This window comes from Pongo abelii, chromosome 22, assembly GCF_028885655.2.
Source record: "Pongo abelii isolate AG06213 chromosome 22, NHGRI_mPonAbe1-v2.0_pri, whole genome shotgun sequence".
Lineage (NCBI taxonomy): Eukaryota > Metazoa > Chordata > Mammalia > Primates > Hominidae > Pongo > Pongo abelii.
Genome location: NC_072007.2, coordinates 30,659,847 through 30,669,252, shown reverse-complemented (window position 1 = coordinate 30,669,252; position 9,406 = coordinate 30,659,847).

The window sequence follows — 9,406 nt, the reverse complement described above, 5'->3', positions numbered from 1 at the left end:
TGGGATTACAGTGGGAACAGGGATTGGGTGGGAGTATAAAGATAAGTAAAATATTCCCAGTCCTAGAATAACATAAAAACGTGTCTAAATAAATACTAAAAGCTTAAATTGGAAATTTAGATTGTAAAAGAGTATAGAAAATGCAACATGGAGAGTTACGGTTTACAAGCGTAATCATAATTAAGGGAGTCATTAGGACATGTAAGCATACGCTTTCCAAGAGGCCAGGTATGTGCACAAATGCTCAATAGCACCAACAATTTGAGAAATGCAAATAAAAACTGCAATGAGATATCAACTTATCCCTTTTAAAATGGGAGTTATCCAAAAGGCATGCAATAACGGATGCTGGTGAGGATGTGGGAAAGGGAAGCCCTCATAGACTGTTGGTGGGAATGTAAATTATTACGGCCACTATGGTGAACAGTACGGAGGTTTCTCAAAATCTAAAAGCAGAACTACCATATGATCCAGCAATTTCACCACTGGGTGTATATCAAGAACAAAGGAAACCAGTGTATCAAAGAGATATATGCACTTCCATGTTTACTGCAGCACTATTCAAATAACCAAGATTTGGAATCAACCTAAGTGTCCATCAACAGACAAAAGGATAAAGAAAATGTAGTACACATCCACAGTGAAATATTTTTTAGCCGTAGAAAAGAAAATCCTGCCATTTGCAGCAACATTAATAGAACTGGAAGACATATTAAGTGAAATACTCCAGGCACAGGAAGACAAATATTGCATGTTCTCACTCATATGTGGGAGCTAAAAACTAAATCAAACTCATGCAGACAGAGAATAAAATGATGGCTACCAGAGGCTGGGAAAGGTACTGGAAAAGGGAGGATAAAGAGCGGCTGGTCAATGGGTACAAAAATCCTGTTAGAAGAAATAAGATCTAGTGTTCAGTAGTACAATAGAATGACTATAGCTAACAATAATTTATTATATTTTTCAAAATGGTAAAAATAATAGCATCACAATATTCTAAACACAAAGAAATGATAAGTTCTTGAGATTATGGACATCCCAGTTGCCCTGGTTTTATCATTACACATTGCGTGCTTGTATCAATATATCACATGTACTCCCTAAATATGTACACCTATTTTGTATTCATAAGATTTAAAAAGTTCCTAAAAAGGCTAGGGTACGAGGACAAGACACTAAATAAAAAATGACAGAGTTAAAAGGAAGGAGAGGTTTTTAGGAGATTAGTATTTCAGGCAGAAGGAACATTGTGAACGAGAACATGGAGGAATAAAATAAGTAGAAATATTTGAGAAATATTTGGCTGGAAAGAAAAATTGGGGAAAGTCAGAGGTTGGGTGGTAATATTACTGTAATATATAAACTCTCTTTGTAATCAAGAGAAAATAGAGTTTCAAAGGAATACTTTTTCACAGATCTGTTGGTCTTTTGCACAGCAACCCAAAGTAATGTCTTATGATTACTTGGACTATCTTTTTTTTCTAAACATTTTAAAATAAAACTTCCCTTGACTCATTTTTGTTTGGCAAAAACCCCATTGCAAAGTTCAGAGAAAATCATTACTCTGATTAACTGGAAGCTATCCCTGTATTTGTGCAGCTTCGGTTCTTGATTTTGAATACTAGGGAAAAAAAAGTAGAGTTTCTTCAGGGGCAATGACACTCCGTTTTTCCATTTTCGCATGCACTGAACATCACCCAGTCAAAGCCTCTGAGATTTCTTTCACCTTCTGAGAGACATTACAAGAGAGAGGACATGGTTTTGAACTTTTACTGTAAACTTTTCAAATTTGTTCTCAAATGAGGCTTAATTTTTGCACAATTAATATTTTAACCTTAAAGAACTACTGTCTTATTTTAGATAAATGTATCCCCAATAAATTTGTATATTTAAGAGGGTAGGTTTAAGAATCCTATTAAAGATTTAGAGCTTGTAAAAGTTTGAGCTGAGATATTATACATATCTCAAAGCTACCCAGTGAGTATTTTTAAGATTAGGCAAATCCCTACAATTTCAGTTCTTTCTAAGATCCATGTGAGAGAGCTATATTAACTGTACATCCGATGACTAAGTGTTCTAGATATATATTTAGAAATGACATTATTGTAAAATTATATGTGTTTTAAAAACTCTATATAAAGAAAATCTTTTTTTAGGTCAAATGTGTCATTTAAAAATCTAAAAAAAAAAAAAAGGGACTCTGTGAGTTTTCACTGAACTAATATCCTTGAAGAATTATGTTAAAATATCTCTTCTGATGGGACACATGGACTATATATATATCTGTGAGTAGCCAAAATTTGTATCTGTATTAAAAAGACAAAAAATTAATATCCGTGTAAAAGAATAAGCTAAATATTAAGAGGTATTGAACAAAAAAAAATCAAGTAAACATCTAAAGTAAACATCTTAATTTTTTTATTTTTAGGGTGTAAGCTGAATCCACATAAAATGTGAAATATGTGCAAGAGATTCAATGTGCACATATCTGTATGATTTGGTCAGTCTAGTTTATCATAGCCAGTTTCTATGCTTTTTTGGACAGCAAAACATGTAAATAGCCCAAAACTGCTGCTGATGAAGTAGTATGAGACTTTGTAAATGGACCAAACTTTGTAATCCTATGCTATTCTTCTCCTAAATAGGGGTGCTAACTTTTTTCAACATTCATAAGTTACCCATGAGGATTAGGTAAGGATTTCCTCCATTCACACCATCATGGAGATGGCTGGGATTGAGGAAGAAGTCAATGTACCAGAGATGTTCATGATCCGAGATGGCTATACTGGAGTGTATGAAGTTTTCAATATGTATTATTAGAATCAGGACATTCAGAATATCTGGAGAGAACCATCCTTCAGGAAAGGTTACTCTTCCTGAGACAATTCTGACTGTCAGTTTATGTTCTAAGCAGGTCTATGTGGCCAGTACATTCAGAGTGGACAGTCTCTGAGCTGTTAATCTTTCCAGAGAGGGCTCTCTATTCAGACAGTAGTGGAATAGAGTATTCAAAACATACATGTTATTCAGAGGGTGAGAAATATCTTTATGTTTCTCCCGTGCTTTCTTCTTGGCCTGGAAACAAATCTCCTGTTTACGCTTTGATTTGATCAGACTTTGAATGTGTGTGAACATGATTGATGAGAGGCTTAAAAAAGCCTCCCAAAACTCAGGAGAAGGGGAATCTGTTCTTAGCCCACTTCTGACAAATATCAATATCTGCTTCCTCCCCAGTTGGGATGCTCCTCAGACAGGGGTTAAGCATAGTGGTAAGAAACAGGGTGTGATTGGGTGAGGGGGAAATTGTGCTTAGGTTCTAGATGATGTGGATTCTATTTCCCTCAAGTGTTTCACTCGCAAATCTTTGTATCTGAAAGGTCCCCAGAGCCCCAGTCTTCTCTCCCAGATCTTTGCAAGTAAAGGCTGATAGGCGGCAAAAAGCCCATTGATTTTGGCTATACTGGTTGTGTTCCCTGTCTTACCTTAGTGTGTATGTGAACTTGAACAATTTAATTACCCAAACTAACCATATTTCCTAATCAGGAAAAAGGGGTTAATAAGAGAATGTATCTATATCATAATTTCCTGTGAAAATTAAATAAGAAAAATCCATTTAACTAAAGTGTCACACAAATCTTTGCAAGCTATGTGTCCAACAAAATGCTAATATCAAGAATCCACAAGGAACTGAAACAACTCTGCAAATAAAAAACAAACCCCATTAGAAAGAGGGTAAAGGACATGAACAGACATTTCTCAAAAAAAAAAACCATAAAAGTGTTTAACAAACATATGAAAAAAATGATCAACATCACTAATCATCACAAAATGCAAATAAAACCACAGCGAGATGCCATCTCACACCAGTCAGAATGGCTATTATTAAAAAGTCAAAAAACAACAGGCGTTGGAGAAGATGTAGAGAGAAAAGAAAACATACACACCCTTGGTGGGAATGTAAATTAGTATAAACTCTATGAAAAGCAATATGGAAATTTCCCCAAGAACTAAAAATAGAATTACTATTCAATCCAGTAATTCTATTACTAGGCATCTAACCCCATGCACCACCAAAAAGGAAACCATTACACTAAAAAGACACCTGCACTCATATGTTTATTGCAGCACAATTCATGACAGCAAAGTCATGGAATCAACCTAAGTGTTTATCAACAGATGGCTGGATAAAGAAAATGTGGTATACATACATCATGGAATACTATACAGTCAAAAAAAGACTGAAATTATGTCTTGTGCAGCCACATAGTTGGAGTGGGAAGTCATTATTCTAAGTGAAATGACTCAGAACAGAAAATCAAATAGTGCATGTTCTCACTTGTAAATGGGTGCTAAATAATGGGTACACGTGGACATACGGAGGGGAATAACAGACACTGGGGACTCTTAAAAAGGGAGGATGAAAGGGAGATGTGGTTTGAAAAACTACCTATTGGGTATAATGTTCTTTATTAGGATCAGAGGTACACTAGAAGTGCAAACCTCACCGTTATACAATATGTCCATGTAAGAAACCTGCACAGGCACCCTCTAAATCAATAAAATTAAAAAATCATAAATTATGGCAATCCATAATATAAAAAATAAATCAAATAATAAAATATTAGTTATGTTCTTAATAACAACATATTCTTATACATATTTTTAAAAAGTTAACCAGGTATGACTTCCAAGTGATTCTTAGATATTTATCTATTTATTGGCAGACAAGTTATTTTAATTTTAAAAATTCTAAATCAGTGAAATGATATCCACCTAGAACTTAGGAAAATGGAGCTACTGTTAGCTATGGATAAATTTATTGTGCATATACTATGTGTCAACCACTGTGCTAATGTGTCAGGAAAATACAAGTTAGCCAAAGTCTTTAATGGTTTTAGATGCCATAAAAAATACTGTTTAAGGCCGGGCGCAGTGGCTCACGCCTGTAATCCCAGCACTTTGGGAGGCCGAGGCGGGCGGATCACGAGGTCAGGAGATCAAGACCATCCTGGCCGACACGGTGAAACCCCGTCTTTACTGAAAAATACGAAAAATTAGCCAGGCGTGGTGGCGGGCGCCTGTAGTCCCAGCTACTCGGGAGGCTGAGGCGGGAGAATGGCGCGAACCCGGGAGGCGGAGCTTGCAGTGAGCCGAGATCGCGCCACTGCACTCCAGCCTGGGCGACACAGGGAGACTCCGTCTCAAAAAAAAAAAAAAAAAAAATATACTGTTTAAAAGGTCAGATTGACAATAATCAAATAATCGATTAAGTAAAAACTTTACTTGCTTTAGTGCTATGAAGCAAAAGTGTATAGCATCATGAGGATGTGTACCATGGAAATCTGTCCTGAACTAGAGTATTAAGAAGACTTCCCCAAGAAAGCATCCTTTGGGCAATATAGCACAACTACTGCAAGTTTGGAATCAGAGACCAGAATGCCTGTGTTTGAGAATCATAGATCTGCCACATATAAGCCTAGTGACCTTGGTAGATTTTTCATTTTACTAATACTCAGGTACCTCATTCATCAAATGGGGAGAATCACAGTACCTGCCCATAGAGTTATTGGGAAGATCGAATGAGTTAATATTTGTCAAGAATTTAGCATTGGCACGTATTATAATAGCATATACTCTATAAATGTATTATTACTATTAATAGTCTCATTTTGCTAATTATTACTTTATGTGATTTGAATGTTAGTAGAAATTAACCAATGAAATGGAGGACTTGTGGTGGGAGAAGAGCATGTGCAGGAAAGACACAGCGTCCTAAGTTCTGGAAAGCAAGGGCAGTGTAGTAAGAAATTAGATTAAAAGAGAGAGAACATAGAGGGAATCACAGGCCAATATTAAGGATTCCGAACCTAAATACTCTTTGGAGAAGATATTGGAGAGAGGAGAGATTTGAGGAGGGGAGTATGGTGAGGAGGCTGTTGAAGTGGCCTAGATGGAAAATGATATTTTATAGTATAAATACAGTGGTAGAAACAGACACACAACCAATCTACTTGCCTTAGCCTCACCCAAAATTAGGTGTGGGGAATGGACTATGCTTTGAAGTGTGACATTTGCAGGCCTAGATCACAAAAGCTTCCCTCACCCAATTCCTTATTTTCATGTCTAATTAACTGATCAGGTGAAAAGCAATTAAAAGAGCCCAAGGAGAAAAAAAAACAAAACAACAACAACAACAAAAACAACAACAACAACAACAACAACAAAAAACACAAGATGGAAGAATCCTGGATTCCTGAACGACCATTGGAACAAACTCTCACTGCATCTCCCTTTTGATGCTTAGGAGTACATGAGGAAGAAAAGATAAAAATAAAAAAGAAGTAAGAAAGCATGTCATCCTCACATACTCTGAGTCTCAAAGTAGGAAGATCCCACTCAGACTGTCCCATTCCCATAGCACCTGTCAACCTCTTACGGTGTTTTAACCTTTCAAACAATTAGCGTACTTGTTCCTTTACATTTGTCTGTTATGTTTTTAAAATTTCTTCTTCTTCAAAGCAGTTTTCCCACCATTTTCTATTCTGTGTAACATGTTATTTGTAAATAAATCTTAACTGCTTCCCTAGCTAGAGTTGGATTATAAGACATGTTAACAAAAGCTTTGAAGTAATAGAGACATGGGTTCCATACTAAACCATGTCTTAGCTGTGTAAAAATTGTCAAGTTGTTTATCTTCTTAAAGCTGTTACTTTCTTGCTTATAGGATGGCTCCTTCCATCACGTGAGGACACAGAGAGAGGGTGTCATCTATGACCAGGAACGGGCTCTCATCAGACACTGAATCTACTGGGCCCCTGATTGTGGACTTCTCAGCCTTATGAACTGGAGGAAATAGATTTTTGCTGTCTATAAGCCACTGAGTTTGTGGCATTTTGTTATAGCAGCCCAGATGGACTAAGACACAGTTTTCATCATACCCTCTGCTTCTGTTTATGTTCTTTGTACCTTCTTTTAACTTTCGTAGGAAAGTGAGAAGAAAGGAAAATTGTATAGACCGAAAAACCACACGAGCAATAACAATAAAATGCAGGCTTGTCCAATGCTATAATGACAGGGGAAGCACATTGAGTCTGGTTCAACATAGTCTTAACGAAGTACCCACTCCGTGAGAGTAGGAATACACAGCTCCGGGAAACTCGATTCACAGCTCTCCAGTTAAGTATTATTTTAGGCTATTTATTGTTCGTTTCTCATAGCTAACTGTAAAATTCTTTCTATGGCAAAAATAGCAAATCCTGTTTGTGTAATTATCTTGTTCCAAGAAATTGAAAGTATCTTTATGATATTCTAGCCTCTCATAAGCTTAAAATTTCTGTTGTTTGAATTTTTATTTATTTTCCATGTGTGCACATGTGGTGATGGTGGAGTTTGGAGTAGGGACCCAGTAGACTGAAAAGTTGGAACAGTAACAAAATGTTCACCCTTAGCACTTAGTTATTATTATAACAAAAACACTCTTTATTCATATCATGAACAATTATAATCAGTATGTCACATTCCTGATCAATATTCTTAATGATTTGGCAACTGACAAGTCCAAGTTTGTGGAAGCTGTGTTTATTTCCCGTCTTCCTCAGTGTATACATGATGCCGGCAGCTGGGTAACACAGTGAGAAGTAGACCAGGCCAACTTTAGCCATATCTACCATTTTCTGGATCACTGTCCCTCTTTGGTTGTCCTTCTCACACAGCCCATTGCTGTTTTCTAGCTCTGCCTTTTCACCCTAGAGACTTTAAATTTCCTACCACTTACCCAAATACTCCAATCTAGTACTGGCTCTTCTAGGAATGAAACAAGAATTACATGGTCATAAAATACTTATACAAGCAAATGATGTTGTGAAACAAAAAGGGCTGAGAATTTCATGCTTTTTCCATGAAATCCAGGGGTTTTTTTTTGACAACATATCAGAAAATGACAAATGTATATTTATGTCAATATATTTACAAAAAATTCGATTTGCTGTGTCAGCACAGAAGTATGAGACATGTTTTTCCCTGATTTAAATTGCAAGTACATTTCAGTATACAAATCACATAACACCTCAAGTTATTAATTTTTTTTCATAAAATGAGATCTTTGGACCTGAAAACTTCCTATTCATTTACCTTTAGTATGAGGTATCTAAACAGCTAACACATATTTACTTAATCTTATTTATTTGCAATACCTTCTGTCCATTTTAATCAACAGAAAATTGGAAAATATTATTTTAGAACTCAGACATGTAAGTTGAAGATAAAACATTTTTGCCTGCATAATAAGTAAAATAATGATATATTTTAGCTTACCTTAAATATATGTCTTACAATTTTTCATAGTTTAATAATTATATGGTCTGAAATTGCAATGCAACCTTAATGTTACATTATTGCAGCAATTCAGTATGACTTTTGTATTCAAAAAGAAGGATAATTAAAGGAGAGAAGAAACTTTCTAAATATTTTATCACATACGCTGGATTTATCTTTTTGTTTTTATTCAGGTTAGTACTATCAAATCAAATCTCGAGGAATTTAAAATTGACACTGTAGTTTCCTCCTCCATTTAACTATGTTCAATATATGTGTAGTTAAACTAAAAGGGTAAAAAAAAATGGCTAAGCTAAAGTTTTACAGAGATTTTCAAAGGGTAAATAACCAAGGTTAAAAAAGGGAGAAATAGGAAAATGAATTTCTTGACTGGAGAGCTTGTTAAATATGTAAGTTCCTAAAGGAGTTTGTAGAACTAGAGGATTTTAGAAAAATAAAATATTCTCCTAGCTACACTACAGGTGATGGTTTGGGTGAGATTATGACTAAAGGCAAAATAATAGATCTGATGAATACAAATGACATTTTCTAGCTCTGTGGGTTTAAGATTTATTTTGTAGGCTATGATAAAATCAGATTTAAAAGTCATACCTCATTATAAAATCCAGCTAGAGGAGGAATTTGATTTTGAGATATTTCTGAGCAAGAAAAATGAGAGGAAATTATTGTCTACTTCACGTTAACACAGTCAGTCTCTATCATATACAAAACAAGACTTTTAAATTCCAATAACACTTGTGAAATATTGTGGGGAAAAAATATTGTGGCTACATGCAAGTGTATGCAGCTGAGAGGGGGGAAGAAAAGAAAGTGGTAACAGAATTTCTCTTATGCAGAAAGACTGTCTGGGTTTAGCAAAATATTTTCGTGGTCCACTTTGGTTTTAGAAAGCTAACAGACAGAATAATCCCTGTGGTCCAAGAATGAGGCAAGTACACATATCATCAGGAAGAAATCTGGATGAACTGCAAATCTGTCAGGGAACGGGTGGGAGAGTCTAAGTGGAAGAAAGGGGACCCAGAACCTACATAGACCCAGGATCAGCATATGCGTCTTGCTCTAGCCTTGTCCT